This window comes from Panthera tigris, chromosome D3, assembly GCF_018350195.1.
Source record: "Panthera tigris isolate Pti1 chromosome D3, P.tigris_Pti1_mat1.1, whole genome shotgun sequence".
In the NCBI taxonomy this organism is placed as follows: Eukaryota; Metazoa; Chordata; class Mammalia; order Carnivora; family Felidae; genus Panthera; species Panthera tigris.
The window spans coordinates 11339458-11363895 of NC_056671.1; the positions used below are offsets into that span (position 1 = coordinate 11339458).

Below are 24438 nucleotides of genomic sequence, written 5' to 3' on the forward strand. Positions count from 1 at the left end.
GGAAAGAAGGAAGGAAGGAAGGAAAGAAGGAAGGAATGAAGGAAAGAAGGAAGGAAGGAAAGAAGGAAGGAAAGAAGGAAGGAAGGAAAGAAGGAACAAAAGAAGGAAGGAAGGAAAGAAGGAAGGAAGGAAAGAAGGAAGGAAAGAAAGAAGGAAGGAAAGAAGGAAGGAAGGAAAGAAGGAAGGAAGGAAGGAAGGAAGGACCTCAGATTAATTCACACTCTTTGCTTAATTGGCTCCATAGTTTGGAAAACATTTCCCAAGCTCCTTTGCCCTCTGGGTAGGTTTGGCCAATGGGCAGCCTTAATGGGAAATGGTAGACAGGGAGGAGAATCCTGGGAACTTCGACCTCTATCTGACTCTGCTCCGGTGGCCCCTCCAGCAGCGACTGGGTCTCTTCTGTGACTCTCTTATCAGACAGCCTCCTCCTCCGTGACCCCGGCTCCTACCGAGCGGCCCTCACTCTGGTTCTAGCTGTTTCCAGACAGTCCTGACTTCTGGTAATCTCCTCTTTTGGTTTCTCCAGACCTACGGGCTCCTCGATACCTCTAGTCTGAGTGACTTCAGCACCTTCTCTACCATGTAACCAATTCCCTGTATTAAGCTCCCTCCCCTGGAAAGTCCTAGGGCGTTTTGCTTTGTTTCATTGTTTTCTTAGCTAGATCCTACCTACGGTGAATGGTCTCATTAACCCAATTTTTAAAAATCATATCTATGTATCTATCTATCTCACACCATCGTGTTGCACACCCTAACCTAATGCAATGTGACATGTCAATGACATTCACTACACCTGGGGGAAAATGATAGACAGGAGGTCCGCCTTTATCCTTATTCTCCCTTCTTTTGGCCTCCATCCCCCCCTCCCCTGGGTGCCTCACCTTCTCCCCGCAGCTGCCCAAACTCTGAACCTCCACCAGTTTCCCTTCAAGTGAAACCTGTTCTCAGCTTTACGCCCTTAGCTCATTCTTACTAAAGTGTGAGTGGCAAATGACTCTCCACTTTACCCCTTCTGCTAATCTCTGCATGGAAACTGGGCCCCAACTCTTACCGCCAAGGAGCGGAGCTCTCGGGCAAACCCGACAGACAGCCATAGGCAGAAGTTTTTTTCTGGTATCTTTCCAGAAAGCTTCGGGGGCAGACGTCCCGGCAGCCATCGGCACAACGATGCCAGACTGCGTTCTGGGGAGGGAGAGCCAGAGGAGGGTGAACACGGCGGCTCACGAATGAACTTCCCGCAGGATCCGCTGGGCAGTGGGTTGTTATAACACAGATTGCTGGCTCCAGGGGCGGGGTTTCTGACTCAGCGGCTCTGGGGAGGGGTCTGTCCGAGCGAGACGGAAGCTGCTGGTCTGGGGACCACGCTCGGAGAACCGCTGACCCAAATACTAACGTGAGCTTCCTAAGGACTTATCATAGGACCGCAAACCTTTTAACCCGCTTTCAAATATTACATCTTTTCACCTGACAACAGCGAAATGTGGAAACTGAGGGACAGAGAGGTTTTAAAAAGCCTCTAGTCTTGGAGTCCAGGCTGGAGAAAATGGAGAGGCGGGAGCTCCGGCCCTGGTTCCAGCTGTGTGACGCCGGGTGTGTCCCTGGGCCTGTCCCTGCCGTGGTTCCCCTCCACCTGCAGAAGGGGACCCTGATGGTACCCACCGCACCGTGCCCTCGCCAGGATTTCCCGAGAGAACGAGGCGGACGCAGATTCCTTGCTGAAACTCCTTCGCCATCTCCCGAGTTCGGCCCCAGTTTGGTGCAGGTTCCCGGGCTTGCTGATGGCAACTCCCTTCCCTGCCGATGGGCTTTCTCCTGCCCTGTTACAGCCTCCGGGGCCCTCTCTGGGGGACGTTCAGAGGTGCCTTCTGCGTGGCTCCTCAGAGGGGCGGCAGGGAGACTGCGTCCCGCTTGTCCAGCGCGGTGACCCACTCGTCACCACACCGCCCGGCCATTGGGGCTGTGCTAACAGAAGGCCACAGACGGGCCGCTCAAATGGCAGGGACTTACTTCCCACAGTCGTGGAAGCTGGAATCCAAGGTCACAGTGCCAATGGATTCGGCGTAGACCCTCACAGCTGGGGCTCCCCACCCATGACCTCGTCTCAACCACCCTCCCTCCCCAAAGCCACCTCCTATGCCATCATGGTGGGGGTTAGGCTTTAGCCTATGAACTTGCGGGGTGGGGGTGGGGGAGACACAAACATTCAGTCCACCCCACACCTCTGCGTTCCTCCTCGCCTCCCTTCCTTCTGCTACATTCTGCTTCCCAGGGTCACCCCCCCACACACACAAACCACCTACACCCACGTCCAGATTTCAAGATTTGCTTGAAAGATTTATCTCACTAAGATAAATGAGGCCTACAGACTGTATAAACTACTTAGCACAGTGCCTGGCATGTCTAATAACTTAAACAATATATATTGGGGCACCTGGATGGCTCAGGGGGTTGAGCCTCTGACTTCAGCTCGGGTTGTGATCTTGAGGTTCGTGAGTTCGAACTCTGCACTGGGCTCGCTGCTGTCAGCTCACAGCCGGATTCGGATCCTCTGCCCCCGCCCTCTCTCTCTCTCTCTCTCTCTGCCCTTCCCTTGCTCGTGGTCGCTCTCAAAAAATCAATAAGTAAAACATTTTTTTCAAACGTTAATAGGAGCTCACAGAGCACTTCTTTTTCTTTTTTAATTTTTTTTTTAACGTTTATTTATTTTTGAGAGAGAGAGAGAGAGAGAGCACTAGCAGGGGAGGGGCAGAGAGAGGCGGGGAGAAGCAGGCTCCAGGCTCCGAGGCATCAGCACAGAGCCCGACGCGGGGCTCAAACTCACAGACCGCGAGATCATGACCTGAGCCCAAGCCGGACGCCCAACCGACGGAGCCACCCAGGCGCCCCCTAGAAACCGTCTTCGATGCAGCTTTAACTACTGAAACGTGTTATTTTTCTTTCCGCGGAGGAAAAATGTCATCTGATTTCCGCGGGCTTCCGTAACCCTAGGCTTGCTTCCTTCCGATTGTAGAGAACTTGAAACCTTCCAGCGGTGCCTGGTGGGTCAGCGGGCCCTCCGGGGACCACCGTGAAACTCCACGAGGACAGGAATCACACCTGCCCCTCTCCCGGCGTGGCTCCCAGGGTGGCGAGCACAGCCCCACAGCTGGAACTGGAGCCCCGTCCCGGGATCCCCCAGCTGGGCGGTGACTCACCCCCAAAGCTGCAGGGAAGCATCATGGGAGGCATTATGCAAATACGGCCTCCCGGCCCCGCCCCCAGCCTGGCTGCTTCCTGGAAGGCAAAGCGCGGGGCGGGGCGGCTCAGCGTCACCCTGATGATCCCATCCCTGGGGCCTGACCCCTGGTGTTGAAGAGCGAGCCTCATGCCCTGGGCCTCTGGGGCACGTGCTCTGGGCCTGTTCGGACACGGACAGAGCTGCTGGACTGACCCTCACCCTCCTTCCCCGCTGAGCCCCAGGCCGACCTGTTGAATGGGGCTTTCATTTCCCTGACCCTGGGGTCATCTGTTTTCAGAACATGAAATATGGTCGCCTGGCCCAGGACAGAAGCCGGGGAGATAAGCGCCGGGGAGGGGCCTGCCGTCCAACAAGCCGTGACTAATGATGATTGGGGCGTGTTTGGCGGGGCAGAATTTATTTGGCTCCCGGTTACCCGGGGTTTAACCCTTTGCGGGATCTTGCGCCCCAGCCCGGAGTCTGTGCCAGGCGTTTGCCCCCACGTGGGCTCCAGATCCTGCTGTCCCAAGCCCAGGGCCTGGTGTTCGGTACCGACAGGCGTTCGGTAGGTGTTTGTGGTCAGGATCCGGTAAGGAGGGAGGAAGGCAGCAGAGGAGGACAGGAGGACAGGAAGAAGGAAAGACAGGGCGGGAGGCAGAAAAGAGGAGCACACACGCCAGGTCCTCGAACCTTCCGCATAATAATGCAATGAGCTCCCGTGGCCCATGCGACACTGAAGGATCCGCACACATGGCCTCATTTAATCCTCCCCAATCTACAAAGCGCATACGAGTACACAAGCCCAGTGACGAGGCAGGGAAGCCGAGCCTCGTGCTTTATCTCATGTGCCCATTTAACGGATGAGGGAGAGGAGGTCAGCGCCGTCAAGTGACTTGCCAGAAAGTGGCAGAGCTGGGATCTGAATTGCGACTTGGGCTTTGCGGCTTCCACTCCTAAGTTCTTAGCTGCCCTGCCAAACTGTCTTTCGGGGGAAACGTCGAGAGCGTCGGCCTGTTGCGTTGATGTGGGTGGCAAACGTTTATTGTTTTGCCCTAGCGGGTCTGCGGGTTGGCCGTGGCTTGGCCGATCCAGGCCAGGCTCGGTTGGGTCAGGCTGGACTCCAGGCTTTCCGTCGGGCCCAGGTTTGGTCTACATGAGTTCATTTTAGGGGAGGAAGGGGCCGCGGATACTCGGGGCGGGCCTTCTCCACAGGGGAGGCCAAGGGAACAAGGCGACCAGTCAGACGCATCTGAAGCCTTTGCTCCACCCACCTCCCCGAGCCTCCTGGGGGCCAACGCAAGGCACGCGATCAAAGTCAAGGGGTAGGACGTGTGTTCCTCCCGCAGTCGCGAGGCCAGGGCAAAAGGGAAGCCGTAGAACCCCTACAATATTGAGGGAGTGAAGAATGAGGGAGAAGGCAATCTACATACATAGGATGTATGAACGTGTACAGAATAGTAGGTGAGGTGGGAGGTACAAAATACACGACACGTGATGGTACCCCTGCCTTCCTAACTTCCCAGTCTCTGTTTTTAGGTACAGATGTGTCTCCAACTCACACACAGCAGACACACACACACACACACACACACACACACACACACCAGCAAGCAATTGTACATCCGCTGATCGGCTGACTACTTTAAAGTCATCTACACCGGGGCCGTTTTGCTCCCCTCCCTTCTTGGGGACACTTGGCAATGCCTGGAGACGTTGTTGCTTGTCAACGACGTGGGCAGGGGGCGCTATTGGTGTTGAGTGGGTGGAGACCATCACCGGGCCCCCCTACAACAAAGCATTATCTGTTCCCACCCCTTCAACAGAGCCAAGCTTGTGAAATCCTGACCTGGAACAGCGATGAACCCAGCAGGGCGGCCGGGGAGCCCGTTAAAAGTACAGATTCCAGGGGCACCTGGGTGGCTCAGTCGGTTGAGCCTGTGACTTCAGTTCAGGTCATGACCCCACGGTTCATGGGTTCGAGCCCTGCAACGGGCTGGGCGCTGACAGCTCGGAGCCTGGAGCCTGCTCCGGATTCTGTGTCTCCCGCCTCTCTCTGCCCCTCCGCTGCTCGCGCTCTGTCTCTCTCCGTCTCTCAGAAACATAATAAAAAATAAAAAATGTCAAACTTTTTTTTAAATTAAAAATAAAAATAAAAAAATACAGATTCCAGGGGCCCCAGGGCAGCAGGTTTGATTCAGAAGGGCTGGGGTGTAGCCTTGGAATCGGTATCTCTGACTAGCAATTTAGGAAATTTTGATTCACGAATCAGAGCTTGGGGGGCTGCTGCTTCGGGGTGCGGGATGCCCTCCCAGGAACCCCCAATCAAAGATGCCTCTAGAGTTTGAACAGAACAGTCTTCTCCTGAGCACTTCCAGAAATCTGGAACCCTGCTTCCAAAACCCCACGGCTCCCGGTGTTTGGCCACAGATCGAATCTCTAAACGGCCATGTACAAATTCTCTGACTCCTCTGCCTTTCACTTTTAGAACCAGGAGGAATTTGAGGAAAATGCAATCCATATGGTTCAGAATCATTTGCACTGAGATCACGAAAGCACTGCCATGATTTTTAAGAGCTAGTTGATGTCCAAAACACCTTATGAGGATTTTTAAAATAAGCTTTTTAAAGTCTCTTTTTACTTACAGTTGGATTTCGCTCTGGGTAAGTGAATTCAAACGATATGAAGCTGAGGCTTGGAGGGGGTGGGGGGGAGGGGCTGCCGGAAACCCCACACCATGAACCTGGAGGAAGTTGGACAGTCAACAGATCAGATCTTCTCTCGCGTAAAAGCATCTCCTTGGCATGCACCCATTTCACGCAATAAAGTTGATTTTATTTCCCCAACAGTTGTGGATTCAAGCGGTCACTCGGGTAGGTCTTTAGACAGCCTCCTTCTCATTTTGCCTCTCCGGGCGCCTCGGGTTCCACATTTAAACCATTTGACTCCTTGTAAACGGAGCCCCGTTGCCTTCTTCCAGTGGGTTTGCGTCTATCTAAACAGCAATTCGCCGTGCCGCCAACACCACATTTCACTCTTCTCTCTCCGCCCCAGGGACACCCAGGTGGGGAAGCCAAATTCTAGAACCGACCATAGACCCGCTTACAGCGCAGGTGGGCCGGCCCGTTTGGAAAAGAGCTTTGGCCAAGTATCTAATCTAAACCACGTTCATGCACAACGAGCCTGCTTTCAAGACTCTAGCCCAAGACTCCTAAATGCGGGGCAATACATATTCAGAGCTAGAAATATTCAGCACCCTTTATAACCGAGAAACACTGAAAACGACGGGCCAGAGTGATAGCAAAGTGGTTGGTGAAATGATAGCTTCTCGGCTTCGTGCCCACGCGAACGCTGGTGGATGTTAAAGCTGCAGGGAAGGGCAAGAGGATCGCCGTTGCCGTGTAAAAGCAGATGAACTATAGATGCTTCAGGAAATTCTTAAGGATGTGTCGGAATGAATGGGGCACGGGGACCAGGGAAAGGCGTGCCGGCCGGGTGGGCTAACACAAGCCAAAGCAGAGAGGCGAGCGCATGTGCAAGGCATCCTGTGCGGTGCGAGCTCAAGGTCCAGGCGGGGAGGAGGGGGCACTGAGGTTGGAGAAATGGCGGAGGGCAGAGGGCTTGATGGCTTGGACTTCCACCTGGAGGCAGTGGGGAGCCATTGAAGGTGTTTGAGCAGGGAAGGGACACAGCCAAGGCTGCACTTTTACAAGATGGCTGTGGCCACAGCACAGAGGATAGACTGGAAAAGCCAGGGAGACCCGGGGCGGGGGGGGGGCGACCCAGCTGGAGGCCCCCCCAACGGATGCCGAAAGCCCATCGGGCAGGTTGGAATGCATTCATTCAACAATCATTCACTGTGTTATCGAAGGAGGAGGTGCAGCCCCTGGAAGGGGCTGGGGGCAGAACCCCGTGGCTGCTGGGACGTGGGGGAGCGAGGGAGGGGAATGGAACAGCCCTGGGTTTCTGGTTCGGACCATTGGGTGGATGCCGGTGTCATTGGCTGAGCTAGAGGTGAAGGAGGATGGCGCCTTGGGGTCCGGGAGAGAGACGGTGGGTCCAACTGGGGGCCGAGTGGGCCCGGATGGAGATACCCACCCAGCCGAGGGTTGGGTGGTAAGAGTCTGCAGCCCTGGGGACAGGGACGGGCTGGAGATGGCCTTGGGGGCTGGAGGGATCCTGGCAGCGTTCGAAACCACGTGAGGGAATGAGATCACTGTGGTCGGGGTGGGGGTCACTCTGAGAAGGACAGGGCTAAGGACGTCCTAGGGAAGGTATGTATTAAAACTTCATAGAAAGTCGTGCGGGCTGGCTCGCCAGATGTGTGCGGGGTTAACCCATGAGGACCATGCAGTGGGGAAAAGAGAGAAGCAGAGATATGCAAGGGAAGGGTTTAGAAAGACCGTGTGGGCGCGGGTGGCGCGGTGTCCCTGGGAGGGAAGGACCAGGACAGTGGACTGGACCAGAGAGGCAGCCTCAGAGAGGGGAGGGAGGACACAGAGCACAGAGGAAATAGGGCTTTTATGGATGAAGGAGCAAGACAAAGAAAGGGGAAGGGGAGGGTCATAAAGAAAGTGAGGGACCCAGGAGCTCCCGGGCTCCCCTCTGCCGGGAAGGGTGCGGAGCGGGGCACAAGGTGCAGCCTGGCTCGCTCACCTGGGGTGAGGGGTCTCCTGGAACCCGATAGGAGAGCACTACTCCCCATAGGGGAGTAGCCACAGGCTGACAAGGAACCCCTCCCCCGCTCCCTCCCTCAGATCCCGCACAGCCCCAGCGGGAACTTGTCTGCCTGCCAGGAGCCACCAACACCGGCATGGGGGGCTCGAGGAGAAGCCCGATGGCCTCAGACCTCCAGAAGGGCTGACGTGTGGAACACGCCGTGGGCTGACTCTGGATGGCCCGGTCCGCAGGTGGAAATAGAGCGGGCAGCGTGGGGCTCCAAAGAAAGAAGAATTTTAAAGGCGCCCAGTGGAGCCCTGGAAAGGACGGCTTCAACAGGTAGTGAGCACCTCGTGCCTGGAGGCATTCAAGTTGACGCTGGGCAAACACTGGGGAGAGGGAGTGGCGGAGTGGATTCCAAAGCACCTGAGGGCACGATCTAAACATTTTTTTTTTCAACTTGTAGCGTTGTGCTTACTATGTAGTGAGCGCTCAATAAATATCAGCTATTACTCTCATCATTATCATCAAGGCGTTCAACCTAAAATGCCCAGTAGGGTCAGTAGATTTCAGAAGGTGTCAGTGGTGGGGACTTACTTCCACGGTCCCTTCCCGCCACTCCTTCCGGCTGGCAGAAGGGCAAGGCCAAAAGCATTCCGATTTCCCAAGAGAGTCCGGAAACGCAGGCTGTAGGTGAAATTTTCAAAATGATTCAAAGAAACTTTTAACAACGTGCAGACCAGCTCTACCCACGGCCCCCCTTTGTGGCATCCGAGCTAAGGTCACTCTAGTCTGTGCTTTTTCCACCCACCAGCTGTGTGACCCTCAGGTAAGTTACTTCACCTCTCTGGGCCTCGATTTCCTTAGCGGCGGAATGGAATACGAATACTTGCCCCGCAGAGTCGTGGGGCGGATTAAATTAGATGATGCGATCGGGGCCCCCGTGTGGTGTCCCACACATGGTAAGACTTAGTAAGCGATCATTGTTGCTGTTCCTGATTTTTTTTTTTTTTCCTGTGTTCAACTCATGCTTTCTGTCCCAGGCAGAGGCATTTCGTGGCCAGCGGCCCACCTGCACCCCATGCTGAGATCTGGTCTTTTTCCAGCGCGTTTGCCCTGGGATCTCGGCCGGCAGCTTCTTCCTATTACAGGCGTGCCGAGTGATTGCTGGCTTTCTACGTACCTGGTGATAACTATAACCTGGCTGCTGGGGTTTAGGGCGGGTGACAAATCAGCAAGAAGGAGGCCGTCGGGGAAGAGCTGAGTGCTGAAACCCTAGTCCCGAGAAGGTGGAGACAGGAAAAGAGAAAGAGGCCAGCGAGGCTCGGGTGGCTCCTGGGGCTCTGCGTCAGCACGGGTTTGGCTCACGCTAATCTGTGGGATGGGTGGGGGAAGGGCGGGTAATGTCAAGGTCTTTCTGGCCTTGGCATGCGCCTCCGGGCCACCTGGGAATGGACTTACAAATGGAGCTGCTGATCCCATGGGTCCGGGCTGGGGGCCCAGACTCTGCATTCCTAGAGCTCCCAGGTGCGGCTGCTACTCCCGGGCCGGGGACCGCGCTACCCGCGTCCCAGCCCCTGGTCTGACCCCGAGGGGGCCCCAGGACAAGGTGGGGCCTCAACAGGCAATGTTCTCTGAGCAAACTAGCTTCCAATAATGGCTCAGAGGCCACGCTGCGGTAGGGGACCCGGGAAGGACCGCCCAAAGGATATGCTTACTCACCTCGGTGGGAAACACAAGGAAACCGAAGCTGAGAAAGTTGGGTCACGCGGCCAAGGTTACACAACTGGAAAGGAGCAGAGCCGGGATCCGAATCCTGTCTCTAAGATCCTGGGACCATGTCCTAAGTGAAAAGTCTTTTTGTTTCTTTTTTCCTTTTTTAATGTGTGTTTATGTATTTAGAGAGAGAGAGAGAGAGCACGAGCATGAGCTGGGGAGGGGCGGAGAGAGAGGGAGAGAGAGAGTCCCAAGCAGGCTCCGTGCCGTCAGTGTGTGGAGCCCGACGCGGGGCTCGAACCCACAAACCGCGAGATCATGACCTGAGCCGAAGTCGGACGCTTGACCTACTGAGCCCCCCGCCAGGCGCCCCGGAATTGTTTTCTTGCTGCTGCTCCCTCCCACCTTTCTTCTTCTCCTTCTTCTCTTCTTCCTCTCCCCGCACCCTCCTCCTCCTTCTTCCATAAGGTGGCCACATACACAGCCTTTATTTTAGGAGTCCCTGACCTGGGATCGGTGCGCTCAGAAACCCCTGAAAATTAGAGGCAAAATTTTGTACGTGTGTGAGTGTTTTTCCCAAGGAGCAGGCTCCATAGATTTTTCAGATTCTTGAGGAAACCTATAAATAGGAAAATTGAAAAACCTCTGCGGTGGACCTCTCCTCTCTCTCTCCCCTCCCCACCTTCCTTTCTCTCTGCCCTCTCCCCTCGCCTCTGCAAGGGGCTGGTTTCACCCAGATGCAAGAAAGCGAAGTTGGCAGATGGGCCACGGGCAGGGGAGCCCTCCCTGGACGGTGTCCTCTGTTGGGAGCAGCGCCTGCCAGAGTCGGGGTTCCGGATGGGGAAGAGGCATGTTTCTGATGTTCTCTTGGCTTGGCCAGCCACCTGCCTGGACAGCCATGCTGCCTTATCCACGACCCGGCTTCCTCTCCTCGTCTTGTGCTTGGGCAACGAGAAAGCCTAATCTCACTATAAGTGACTCCCCAGGCGTGGGAGGTCACGGCCGCAGAGGGCTCTGGGGCGCACTCATTTTGGCCCTTGGCTTTGCAGCTGGGGAAACTGAGGCTCGGGCGTGCAAAGGGGTATAGGAGTCAGTAGAGGCAGAGCGGGGTCCGACCCCAGCCTCCCGAGGGGCAGCCCAGGGCTATCCCGACCTCTGCGAAGTCAGTCTTGCTCAAACTTACCCTGACTCTGCTTTGTGACCAGGGATGGGGACAACGCTGCCAACCCACCGTCCTGGCTGGAACCCAGATGATCTTAATGTCGTGAGCTGCTTCTAATGTATCCCTTTAAAAATCAGAAAGCCCTAAAGCTCTTTCTCCAGTGTCGCCCAGCGGACGGTCAGCAGACTTTATCTGCCAGCACTTAAAAAAGAAAGAGAGAGAGAGAGAGAGAAAGATACTGCTACTGAAGAAGAATCTGAGGCCCCCGGAATCTTAACAAGGCAGCTCTGTTTCTTATCATCTTCAAAAAGCCTTTATTAAGCCTCTCTGGGCTCATGTGGCCAAGCAGGCACTTTACAGAATCTGATCAATCAGCGGTCCGTCAGCAAACGTGTACAGCGCGCCTACTGCGGGGAGCCGGCGATGTGGGGGGTAGCGGGGCGCGGAGGTGCGACCCTCGACCCCGCCTTACGGGTGCCCAGGGTGTGCACTGCCTGAGACGCCCGCTGACCCCGGTTAGGGTGGGACGGTCAGTGAGCACTGTCAGGATGTAAAAGAGGAAACTGCCTCCTCTTAGAAGCGGGGACGGGGGGGGGGGGGGGGGGGGCGGTAAACACGGAAAGTCCAGTTTCAGGACAACAAAGCCCCTGCTACCCCGGGCATCCCTCCGGTGGGCGGGACAATGTCTTCAGCGTCTTTGGCTCCCTGGGGCATCTTGGGCAAAAAGTATCCCCAGCATGCAGCAGAAGCCTGGCACTTAGAAACGTCACCAAAGCAGAAACTCAGACCTTAGTTATCAAAAAGGACTCATTGGGGCGCCTGGGTGGCTCTGTCGGTTAAGCCTCTGACTTCAACTCAGGTCATGATGTCGCAGTCCGTGGGCTCGAGCCCCAGGTCGGGCTCTGCGCTGACAGCTCAGAGCCTGGAGCCTGCTTCGGATTCTATGTCTCTGTCTCTGTGCCCCTCCCCCCCCCCAAAAAATAAATAAACATTCAAAAAAAACTTAAAAAAAAAGGACTCATTGCCGGTGAGCCAGGAAGGCAACCAATTGTGCGAACTGAGTGCAGGGCCTGGGAGTTGCGTCCCTCTATACCCACAGCCCTCGCTGTGTGACTCCGGACAAGTGACTTTGCCGCCGTGAGCCTCCCTTTCCCCATCTGTAAAATGGGGAGTGTTGTGATTCTACATAAGATGTGTAAGGTGCTGAGCACAGTGATCGACACACACAACAGGGGCGAGGTAGGTGGTCGCTATTATTACTGTTAGCAGTAGTATCTTCATAACTTTTTTTGATACTTATTTATTTTTGAGTGTGAGCAGAGGAGGGGTGTGGGGGGAGGATGGAGACAGAGGATCCGGGCTCTGCGCGGACAGGCTGACAGCCGCGAGTCTGATGCGGGGCTCGAACTCACCAACTGCGAGATCATGACCTGAGCCGAAGTCGGACGCTCAACCGACTGAGCCCCCCGGGCGCCCCAGTATTTTTATAATTGTCAGTGGTAGTTTTTTCTCAGTATCAATTCTACCATGTGCAACAGGAAGTTTGTAGACGCTTGATCGGAGACCGTAGAAGAGAAAGTGGATATTTCATTCAGATGGTCACGCAACAGACTGTTTTTTGAACACCTACTAAGTGCCAGGACCATCTGGGCACTAACAGCACAGCCCAGACCAGAACAAGATCTTTCCCTTTGGGACATTAACCTCTTCTCTTTGTTGTTGTGGCCCGTCCCCCATGACGGATGTCCCTGGTCTTCTCAGTTGCCCCCAAGGAGGTAGCCCTGGGTGGGTCGGGGGGGGGGGTCAGGTCAGGACACCCGGGTTTGGGTCCCTCTTTGTCACTTCCTCCCTGTCTGAACTCGGACTCCTTTCTCTCTCTTCATCTCACGCGTCCCATCAGTAAAACAAAGACACGTGGTCGGTGGGCAAGTCTTGTCCTTTCGGACAGCAAAGCTCACTAACAATCACCTCCTTTCCAGGTGTGGGCAAACAGTGCCAGTGCTCGGGGATTGCTTTCCGACTTTTAAACGTCTGGAACTAAACTCAGTGACTGTGGGACCCAGGCCGGGCAAATGCTTCTGTCTCCACCGGAACCCGGCTTAAAGAAAACGAAGAATCAAAAGAAAATAAAGGTTCAAACAAAAAGCAGTTTGGAAAAAGTACAGATCTCGTTTTTTAAAAACGGGGAAAAAGAACTTACGACGTAGGTCAGATCTGGGGTTCGAATCTTCTGTCCGCTACACAGAGTTATCTAAACTTATCAACACTGATGTCAGACCTACTGCTGTCCCCATGCTCTCTCTGAAGAAACAGAGGCACAGAAAGGTCAGTACCTCGCGTGGGACCATCTGCTTCCTCAGTGAGAGAACCAAGGTCCAAGCTCAGGTGGTGTAGAAGCTGCCATTGTTGGTGGGTTGGCTGCGGTCCTGGCCTGTCTGCCTCAGGAAGACTCGCTGTAAAAACAAGCTGCAGAATCTGCGAGGCTGTGAATGTCCCAGTTCCAGCATGAACTGGATGTGTGACCTCTGACAATCTACTTAGCTTCTCTGTGCCTCAGCTTCCTAGTCTGTGAAATGGGAATAAATCAACCCAAACTCACAGGATCCTTGTGAGGATTGAATGTACAGGTATGAGGATTCCTTCCTTCTTCTTTCCTTCCTTCCTTCCTTTTTACCTTCTAGCCATTCATCCATTTACCTATACACCTACCTACCCAACCATCCACCCATCAAACCATCCATCCATCCATCCATCCATCCACTCATCCATCCATACATACATACATACACTCATCCATCCATCCATCCATCCATCCATCCATCCATCCATGCATCCACTCATCCATCCACTCATCCATCCATCCATCTACTCATCCATCCATCTATCCATCCATCCATCCATCCATCCATCCATCCATCCATCCACTCATCCATCCATACATACATACATACACTCATCCATCCATCCATCCATCCATCCATCCATCCATCCATGCATCCACTCATCCATCCACTCATCCATCCATCCATCTACTCATCCATCCATCTATCCATCCATCCATCCATCCATCCATCCACTCATCCATCCACCCATCCATCCATCCATCCATATATACATACATACATACCTCCACTCATCCATCCATACATACATACATATATACACTCATCCATCCATCCATCCATCTGTCCACCCATCCATCTGTCCATTCATCCATCCACCCACCTATCCATCTATGCATCTCCATCCATCCATCCATCTGTCCATCTGCCCATCTGTCCATTCAGGCATCCATCCTCCTCTCTTCTCCACCTTGGTTCCTGTGTCTATGGTCCTGGCCCCCATACTTTCCTATTTTGGACCCCAAGTTCACCCCAGGAGCCTGAGGACACCTGTCCTGACGTAGGTCCCCACAGCCACTCAGAACATGGCTGACTCTATTCCACCCGTCCTTAATCTGAACACCCTCAGGAACCACCCAGTCCCAATGTCCAGGACCCAGTTCCACTTCCGGGTTGTTAGCTGAGGCTTCCATGGCTTCTGTGGATTCCTTCATTCACTTCTGGGTTCTTCTGCACTTCCTCCACACCTCTGGCCATTCCTTCCCCATTCCCTGTGTGGGACATTTTCTCTGGTCATTCCTTGACTGCTCATGCTCCTCAGGCATCTTTCTCAGCCCTGCACTCCTTCCCATTGTAGTCACTGGGCCGGGATGATTCCCGCCACTCCCCTTGCCACCTGTCCCATGCTGGAGTATTCCTGTCTGCTCTCTGGGTCCACCCTCCACCACGCTCACTTCCCCCCGCATTGTGCCCCAGAAGCTGGCCAGCGTGGATGCATCGGTGGGCTCCCTCGCCCTCTGGCTTCACGCTGGGGGGGCAGGCACCAGCAGGAGGCTGAAGACTGGTACTCATTCCCTGCTCCCTCCTTGCTGGGCTGCCGGCTGGCTGCACCCCTCTTCCAAAGTCTCCCGTCAGCGGCCCCTCTTCCTTGGCCACAGCTCTTATCAGATCCTGGCAACCACACCCCCTTTGCCCGTTCCGGCCTCGGGGTGGTGCGATGTCAGCCTGATGGGTCAACTTGACTGGGCCGCAATGACCCGACACCCCATTACTCAATCCCACTCACCTAGGTGTGGCTGAGAAGGTATTGCGCACACGTGGTTAACAAGCCCCTACCATCAGTCACCTTAAGTAAAGGAGATGGCCCTCCAGGCTGTGGGTGGGCCTTGTCCAATCCATTGAAAGGCTTTAAAAGCAAAAGCAGATTTCCCTGAAAAGGAAGATATTTTACCCCAAGACGACAGCATGACTCCTACCCAAGCGTTTCCAGCCTGCCCTATGGGCTTCGTGAGATTAAGAGTGAAAAACAATTAAAAACATATATGCACATATGTGTATGCATTTTATTTTTAATTAATTTTAACGAATACATATGTAGATGTGTGTGCGTATACATATGTTAATTAAAATCGTGTCTATATATCTGTAACAATATCTACATCACCTACCGGTTCCGTTTCCCTGGAGAGGCTGGTGGTACCGAAGGTGATGCCTTCCTGCTGTTGCCAGCCCCAGGGCCCTCCTCCCCGCCTCTGTGAGGGCCCCTTCCTGGCTGAGACTCTTATAAACAGTCCCTAAGGACTTCCTACGCTTGTCTGATACTCCATCCATTTGGGGACAAGCCCCAAGTCTGTACGTCCAGCTCAGAACTCACATCTTCAGCCTTGAACCTGGTGGGTCTCTCCCCTTAAAGGTCCGGCAAATATCTAGAACGCCAAACATCCCAAATGAAGCCGGTCATTCTCTTTCTGGTGCCCAGTCAGGAACCAGATACCCCACCCCTGCTACCCCCCAATCAACCACCACTCGTCCGTGCCCCCTGCCCACCATAACTGTTCATCTAGCACATATTTCCTGAGTGCCTGCTGCGGGCCTGGCATCAGCAAGGTGCCAGGTAATGGACAAGGGAACCAAGTCCTGGATATTGTGCTCAGGGAAACAGGAAATAAACAAGCGAATGTGCAGAGAGGGACAAGGGCTCTAAGTGAAAGAATGAGGCAAAACCAGGGTACAGAAAGGTGTGAGGGGCTACTTTAGGAGGGGCAGCGTGCCAAGGAAGTCTCTGAGGGGGGTGACATTTGACCAGAGCCCTGAAGGAGGTGAGGGAAGGGGGAGCCATGGTTGTATATAAGGGGAGAACAGTTCTGGCTGGTGGGAACAGCACATGCAAAGGCCCTGAGGTAGGACCAAGCTTTGTGAGCTGGAGGAAGGGTGAGAAGGCCCGGGTGGTGGAGGCAGAGAGGCCATTGAAGACCAGTGCATGCGCCCTCTCCTGGTGACCGCTCCCTGGCTCCAGTCCTCACTCTCTCTCTCTCAGATTGCCATTGTGGCTCCCAGCTGACCTCTCTTTCCCTCCTGCCCCAGTGCATCCTCCACAACCAAAGTGATCGCTTGGATCGCATCACTGCCCTACTTTAAAACATGCAGTGTCCTCAGAATCAAGTCCAAACTCTGCAGTGAAACTCACAAAGGTCGTCTTGACCCAGGCCCCCGGCCCACCCTCCTGACCTCAGTCGCCCTGACAACGCTTCCTCCTTGTAAGTCGTCTCCAGCCACTGAGGGACTTCTCATCCCCCACCCTCAGCACACTCCCTCCTGCCTTTACGCTTTTACGTGTTCTGTTCCCTCTGGCCAGAATGCCTCCCCATTGGCTTGCTCCAGACCTCAGCTTGGATGTCCCCTCCTCCAGGAAGCCTTCCCCGACCCCACCCCAGGGTCGGAGGCCCCCACTCTGGGTTTCCACAGCTCCCAGCATTGTCCCACCAGAACGCATTTTCGCCGTGTAGAATGCATGTCGTCTCTTTGAGGACAGTGGTTACACCAAGGACGCCTGAACCCCCAGCACTGAACCAGTGCCCGACACCTCGTAGATGCTCAGAATATATTGGTATAATAAAGGGTTAAAGAAAACAGAGCAACGGGCTCAGGGAGATGCAGGCAAGACGCGAGAAGAGCCCGTCTTTATCCCAATAATCTAACAGCACGTCTGGGGGGATGAGATTCAGGCACACACGAAACCACACGTTGCGGAAGGCTCGGCTGTGTGGCGAGACAGAAACACGGGGGAGGGACGGCATGCAGAGGGCTGGAACATTCGTGGTTTCTTTTCAGGAGACGAGACAGGGTGGAGGAGAGGGAGAGGCGCTTGGGTGGCACCTCCGGGAACGAGGAGGGTTCGCAGGGGTGCGGACGAAGAGCACCTATAGCCAGTAGTCTGGGCAGAAACGTGGCCCCATCAACGAACGAGGTGAGGTCATGCAGCATCCCTGGTCCAAAGGAAATCTGTCGGAGAACAAGGAAACTCCAGCTGGCCCGATGATGGGGGCTCAAAGTCATGAGAAGTCACGGGTACGAGCAAAATCTCTGGAGTGAGTCCTGGGTTCAAATCCTGCCTCTACCCTTTGGCAACCACTTGACCTTGAGCAAGTCACTTCACCCTCTTGGGTCTCGGTCTTCTCATCTGCAAAATGGAGATCATGAAAGCTAAGCATCAGGGTCTCCTCCCCGTCCCAAGCTCCTTCAGGACACTGGGTGGGGCCCTGGAGACGTCTTCCAGGGTCATATGGCTTGGTAAAAAGGGTCATTTCATACTTTTTTTTCTTAAAGAGGGATCCCCAAAAATCTAGACCACCTTCCCCTCTCCCCCACAGCCCACCTGTCTACCATCCAAGGTTTCCAGGGCATTAAATGGAACCACAGTGCTTTAGCAAGGTGCTTGGCATATAACATAAAGGTGCTCGATAAATGTTAGCCATGGCGATAATCAATCTCGTCGTCATTGGATCCACCAAGGTGTTCGGAGCCAAACAGCAGAAACCGGGCCCCGCGAACACGGCGGGGGGCAACAGAATTACCGGGCGAATTTCTGGCAACGCCTAGAAGCGGCAGGGAGGCGGGTGAGGCAGGCCCAGGACACCGGCAGCAGCAAAGGACACTATCTGGACAGTGGGAGGGGTCCCGCCTCCCGTCTCCGCAGGCCGCGTCCAACAACATCATTCCCTTTTATGAGTTTACTTTTCCCTCTCTGAAGAGGAGTCTTCCAGTCTCTGTAGATAAGACAAATAGGTCTGCCTTAAATATTTCTATTACTTAAAAGTTCATAAATCTATTGGTTTAAAACTGTCAGCACTATGGGAAAGTCCTGAGACAGAGCCGCTCTTATCGCCAGGCGAGGAATTTGCCCAAAGCGGGGGCAGGACGTTACATGAAAGATGGTGGCAGTGCCCGAAATGAACGGCCTCCTTGGCCCTACCCAGGACGCTTGCCTTCCCAAGAGACGCTTTGAAATCTGGCCCGAAGAGCCAGGTGTCATACGAGGCAACGATCTAGCCCATGGCCAGCCGCCCTCACCGGTGCCCACGTCCCTTTGACCTGAGTCGACATCGGGGCCGGATGCCCGCCCACCCTCCAAACCGGAGTGACTCTGTGTTTTGCGTAATACGTAGCCTCCGCTCTCCTGCAGGGGTGCTCGGACGGGTCTCGGGTGAGAAGCAAAGGGGCCAGGGTTCTAGGCAATGACTTACTGAATATTTAGCAACTACCTCTCTTGGGGGTGGGGGTGGGGGTGGGGGTGGGGGCGGGGGGAAGCCCTGATTTGTACCACGCGCCAGTTTCCGCGGTGTCAACCCTCCCACCGTGGCCGGCATCACAGGACGCAGCTGGAAAAGATGTTACATAGCCCCCCATCGTGTGGGATTTGCACACACAGCTTCAACAGGTATAAAGGACCTCAGGAACGTGGGACGTCATACATTCCGAGTGTTTGCTACCTTTGTTTAATAGAATGTATTTAATGGTAGAAATATACACATTTCTTTTTTTATTTTTTCTTTTTTTATTTCTTTTTTTGTTTTTTTTTTAATGTTTACTTATTTTTGAGAGACAGAGAGAGAGAGAGAGCCAGAGCACGAGTGGGGGAGGGGCAGAGAGAGAACCAGAGAGAGGGACGCACAGATTTCGAAGCAGGCTCCAGGCTCCGAGCCATCAGCACAGAGCCCGACGCGGGGCTCGAACCCCCGAAACCGCGAGATCACGACCTGAGCCGAAGTCGGACGCTCAACTGACTGAGCCACCCAGGCGCCCCTATACGTTTCTTCTTTCAAGTGTATTTATTTATTTTGAGAGAGAAAGAGAGAGCATGAGCAGGGGAGGGGCAGAGAGAGAGGGAGAGAAGGACGGAATCCCAAGCAGGCTCCGTGCCGTCAGCGCAGAGCCCGGTGCGGGGCTCCAACTCCCGAACCGTGAGATCATGAGCTGAGTCGGACCCTTCACTGACCGAGCCACCCGGTACGCCTGATGGCAAAAGTATACAATTTAATCTTTAATAATAGCTACGTTTCACCGAGGGGTCACAAAAGTCCTGGAGACTTAACAGTTGGCTGTTGGCAAGTTGGCGCACACCAGACCGGCCCATCGGTGGTTCCAGGACCTGCTTCGGGAGGCGGGTTTGAACACCAGCACTGCGACTTTCTGGCTGTGGGATCTCGGGCACCGTCACTAGTTACCTGGGAGCTGGCACTCAGACAGAACTTACCGGAAGGCCCTCTGCAAAGCCCCCGATTGGCCTTTGCGGGAACCAGATCTCCGCAAAGATCTGTCTGCCTGTAAAATGTGGGTGTTGCTACGGATTTCCCCCGGGGGAGTCGTGAGGACGTGAACATTAAATGAGCGACTGCAGGGGACCCACTGGCAGGCCACCTGGCACACGGAAGCCCCAAATTCCTTTAGGGCAGGCTTCCCCGGGGGCGAGGGCCGGGGTCTGTCAGAGCCAAGGGGGGAAGGCTGGACAACATAATATCAGCGGGCTGTGAATAGCACGGATAAATCATCAGCTGTCTTTCTATTATTACCCAGGCTTCAGGCACCCAACCTCTTATCTAGATTCACTCGGCGAAAATATGCTCTCTCCCCACAGAGAAACCTCGGTGCGCAGCACCGGAGGCTTCGTAAAGTAAAGCCAAAGTCTGAGACGTCCAGAAGCTTCCAGATCCTGCCATCCGCCCCACTGGGTGTCATACACTGGACTGTGGCCTCTCGGCGGCCTTCCGAGGTCTGCCTTCCAGAAGAGAGAGCTCATCCCTGCCGTAGTTGCTGCTGCTTGCCGTATGGGGGGGAACAATCCTGGGCTGCAGAAAGTCTGGGGGGGGGAGCGTTCCCAACGCCCCCCCCATGCAACCCCGGGCTGGAAATTCTGCATCCTCCGCCTTCCTTCGCCCTGCCTGTGCTCTGAGAGGCTGTGCCCAAGGCCCAGGCCCCTTTGTCCTCTGGCTTCCTGTTGGATTCTGGGAGACGCCAGGAGGGAGGGAGGAGGGAGGGAAGAGGAAGAGAGAGGGAGGTGTCTTTCCCCCGGGTCCTTCCGAGCCAGCCCTCCATGGGTTTGGCGGGGGCAGCGTCCCTCTGCCAAAGGCGGTGGCTCTTTCCAGGCGGTGCTCTCGGAAGCTCCTGTTCTCAGCAGGCTCTGGAAACCTCTATATCACCTGCTCCGTCCCCGTTAGCTCCCTGAACCCAGCCTACCCCTCCGTAAATAACCCCCTCACTCCGCTCTCTTTTGCTGCTTCTGCGTCCATGTCTCCTTCCTGCCAGCCAGCCCCGAAGACCCTTCTCTCAACCTCAGTTTCTCCATCCGTGAAATGGGCCGTCCCTCTCCCAGTCCACCTTGCAGAGGTGACCTCGAGGGCAAAGCGAAACCGAGATGGGAAAATTCTCCGGGAAAAACAAAAGTTCAAAGTGCCACCCGGGAGCCATTCATGTTATTAATAAAAGCCAGATAGGTCTCCCCGGTTTGCCTCTGCCTCCCTCCGCCGCATCCCCCTCCCCTCCCACGCCCCCTGACCTCCTGTCCGTGTCCCGGCCTTGACAGCCTCCTCCCCCGCTCCGTGTTCCCACTAAGGCCACGGACCCTTCCCCCACCTGCTCTGCACCTCCGGGTCTGCGCCGGGGATGAAGCGCCCCGCTAATATAAGCGTGTTTACATTAAAATATAAGGACAATTACACCAGCCGATCTAATAGTCGGCTCTGTATATGTTACCAAGTACTTAGGGCTCTCTTTTGGAAAGCCATTATGCCCACGTGATTCCCCTCAAAGCCTTTCTGGAGGATTTTGTTTTGACAGGAGGACATTAAGGGGTTGAAACTGATAGCATAAGCACATCACTTACACACTTTGATCATATCGGCCCATAATTCTGCTAGAGAAAGTCTTGTATATATTAGGAAGGAAATTAATTTTATGGCTGCTGTGGCTTTGCTGGTTAATGGCCCAGCAAGTCGACTGGCCCCAGCAGGCCAGCAACGGGAGGAGGACTCACGGCTCTGCCTCCCAGGCTCACCGTGCACCGCTGGGGAGGACGATCCCGGAGGGGAAGACCAAGCGGGGTTGGGGTGGGGGGGACACTAGCCAGCAAGGGCCCCCCTCCGAGGCGTGGGACGCGGTGGCTGCCACCTGTCACCTCTGCCCTAGCCTCTCGCCAGGCTTGTCCCAGCTGAGATGCGCCTGGGGCTCTCCCTGCAGGACGCGGGCTTGCCCCAAGCCCGGAGCCCACGTCACAAGCTATCGGGCTTGAGAGGAATTCAAATGCCACAGCGCGGGACAGCTGGATGGTGAAACGGTATCGTGCATGTGCGTGCATCAGGAAACCACGCTAGAGAGAAGAAAGGAATTTAAACAGCGGGGGTGACCTCTCCCAGCCGGTTTCTCCATCCGACCACCACTCTGCTCCAGGAGCACTCGCCCCAAAGTGGGCGCACGGTGCCGGATGGGAACAAGGGCTCCCGGGGTTCTTCTTGGCTCCCGTGCACCGAGTAGGATTCCGGGGCGGGGGTGGGGGGGGGGGGCGGGGGTGACAGAGTTTAGTACAACCTGGCCCTAGCCGGCCACTTGATCTGATCACTTCAAATGAAGAAACACCAAACTGTCCTTAGATCTGAGGGACAATGAGGTATCAAGGCGTATTTCAGGGACGTGTGTGGGCTTTGCCTTTCTGGGGGATTTTAGAACTTAACTTTCCCACCAAAGGTCACTCCGTGCACTTTCGACAAATGAATTCAAGTCGATTTTTTTTCAGCCGTGACAACCATCCCCAACGTCTTCATCAGGGCGGAGGGGTGGGGAGCGGGGGGTTACCGTGGAAGCTGGTGATGGGTGCGTGGGGCTACCTTACGCCACTCCGTTGACTTTGTGTATGTTTGAAAGCTCTCATCATAAAAACTAAAGAAAAACACGTCAGGCTGATCTTACAGTGACCTCATCTCCATGCTCTTGGCGTTCTAGAACGCTCGCCGGAGACCGGGAGAAAGGGAAGGATGGCTATCTCCCAGCAGGAATCGAGCGGGACTCCTAGTAAGTGTTGAAACGTAAGAATGTCATTCATCACAAGTGTTCTGTCTTTGTTGCTGGTGAACGAAAGGAGGGAGGGCTCTCTGGCATAGAAAGAATGCCAGGAGACAAGGCATGAATTTTGTCGGCAGGTGACCGGCGTTCAGACCCCAGTTCCGTCACTGTGGGCCCCGAGGCCAGTGGCCTGACCTCTCCAGGGCTCTGTTTCTCTACCTGCAAAACAGGGACCATCACGACTGGACAGGGTGGCAGCATAACCACCCGGGGAGAACGCCGGGCACACCCCAGGCTAACAGCCGCCACCGGCCACGCGGGTACACGCTTTCCCGCTCAGCGCGGCTTCTGTGTCCGATAACCACACTGCGACTTCCCTCTGGGCAACTGGGCTTGCTCCCACTTCCAGCCCACGTGGCTTCGGTGCTGTGCACTCCGCCCCCCTCCCCCGTGAACACGGCCATGTGACTCAGGATGACCAATCACCGCCCCCTCTTCCTGCCTTTGGGATTGGCTGGCTGAGACCATGTGACCCGATGAGAGCCAATCGGGCTGATGCATTGTAGACAGTCGCCGGATCTTTTAGCGGAGGAGCGTGTTCTTCTGGTGCCTTGCAGGTGAGCACAGGAGCCTCGAGTTGCCGTCAGCCGCTTGGGAAAGCCAAGGCGGGGAGTTTGAACGTACGGAAACAGAAAGAAAGCCCCTAGATGAAGCCATTCCACAATCCATCGACTTTTTCAGCTACGCCAGCCAATAAATTGCCTTTGGGGCTTAAGTCAGTTTCTGGTTTTCTGTCATTTGCCATGGAAAATCCCATGGGGTGCAAATTGCTGTTGCCTTTATTATTATTATTGGTGAGACTAGCCAATTTCCGTAGCTATTATATGAAACTTCTCCCTGAGCTGGTGCCCTTTGAGATCTGTTATCCCAAGATGATGTTATTCACCCACAGCTTTGTGATTTGTGGCCCTCGTCACCAGCGTCATTGCTGCACCACGCGTGAGCACAAAGACTCTGGTCTGACACTGCGAAAGCGGGGGAGAAGGGACGGCACCCTGCCAGGCAAATCCCCCGAATGCCCAGTGCCCTAGCAGGACCCCTAGTGTGTGCCTAGTGGGGTGGTGAGTCCAGACATCCCCCAACACACTTTGGGGTAGGCACGGGGGCTGTTTATGCTCCTGGAACTTCAACGAGGCAACAAAAGGGCTAAGAAGCCCTTGACCCGTGTGCACTACAAGGGCCCGGAACCTCATCCGGCCCACATTCCAGTTATCGGTTGCCACATAAGTCATCCCAAAATTAGTGGTGTGAAACGACAATCGTTTCATTTGGCTCACAGATTGCCCGGGTCAGGAATCCAGACAAGGCGCAGTGGGGATGACATCTCTGCTCCCCAATACCTGGGGCTTCGGCTTGGCAGACAAATGGCCACTGGTGACTTGAACAGCTGGAATCGCCTGGAAACATCTCGATCACCGTGTCTAGTGCTTGGGTTCGGGACTGGAATGCCAGGCTCAGCTGGGACTGTCAGCCAGAGCACCTGCATGTGGCCTCTCCGTGTCGCTCGGGTGTCTCCCAGCATGGCAGTTGGGTTCCAGGAGGGAACAGCTAGGGAAGAGGCATTTCAGGAGAATGAGGTGCAAGCAGTGTGACCTTTTTGGACTTCCGTTGGTTACAAATGGGTCACCGCGGCCATCCGGATCCCCCCTCGGGGAGGATGTAGTGAGGTAAGGATGCAAAAGAGCATGGCGGACAAGGAATAGGACTACAGGCCTCTTTGGAAAATACCATTGACCGTGGCCCACAAGCGCTACCACCAACAGCCTTGGGTAGACCTTACACCCAGCGTTTGCCGAGAATTGATTATGTGACAAGTGCTGTGCTCAGCAGTTTATACGTACGGTCGTATTTCATGCTTACCATTCCATGAGGGCAGCTACTGTCTTTATGCTCCTATAACAATGGAGGCAGCCGAGGCTCAGAGAGGGTAAGTGACTTGCCCAAAGTCACCCAGCCAGAACGTGGAGGAGCTGAGCTCAGACCAGCCGCGTATGAGTCCAGCTCTATTGTTTGTGCCATGCGGTTTTGCCTACAACTTCCGTTTTCCTCTTCTGCCCGCCCACCCGTGTCCCCGCTCTGCTTGTTCTCAAGAAATTCTTCTGTTTTTCGAGAAAGATCCAGCTGTCTCTTTTTGCCTGATTTCATCCAGAGGCATAGAGGTCAAGAGCACCATCTGTACTCTCCCAGGTGGAGGGGGGACTACATCCCCATTTAAAAGATGGAAAAACCAAGGC

At 54.8% G+C, this 24438-nt stretch overlaps 1 long non-coding RNA gene across 2 annotated transcripts; it reads left to right on the plus strand.

Moving 5' to 3' along the window:
- The first annotated feature begins 21957 nt into the window (after positions 1-21957).
- LOC122232602 lies at positions 21958-22923 on the plus strand. 2 transcript variants are annotated; one of them, XR_006209959.1, is made up of 2 exons: positions 21958-22167; positions 22282-22923. It is a non-coding gene; the product is annotated as an uncharacterized LOC122232602 (long non-coding RNA). The 2 variants fall into 2 exon arrangements; XR_006209958.1 differs by having other exon boundaries at positions 21958-22153.
- The last annotated feature ends 1515 nt before the right edge of the window (positions 22924-24438 follow it).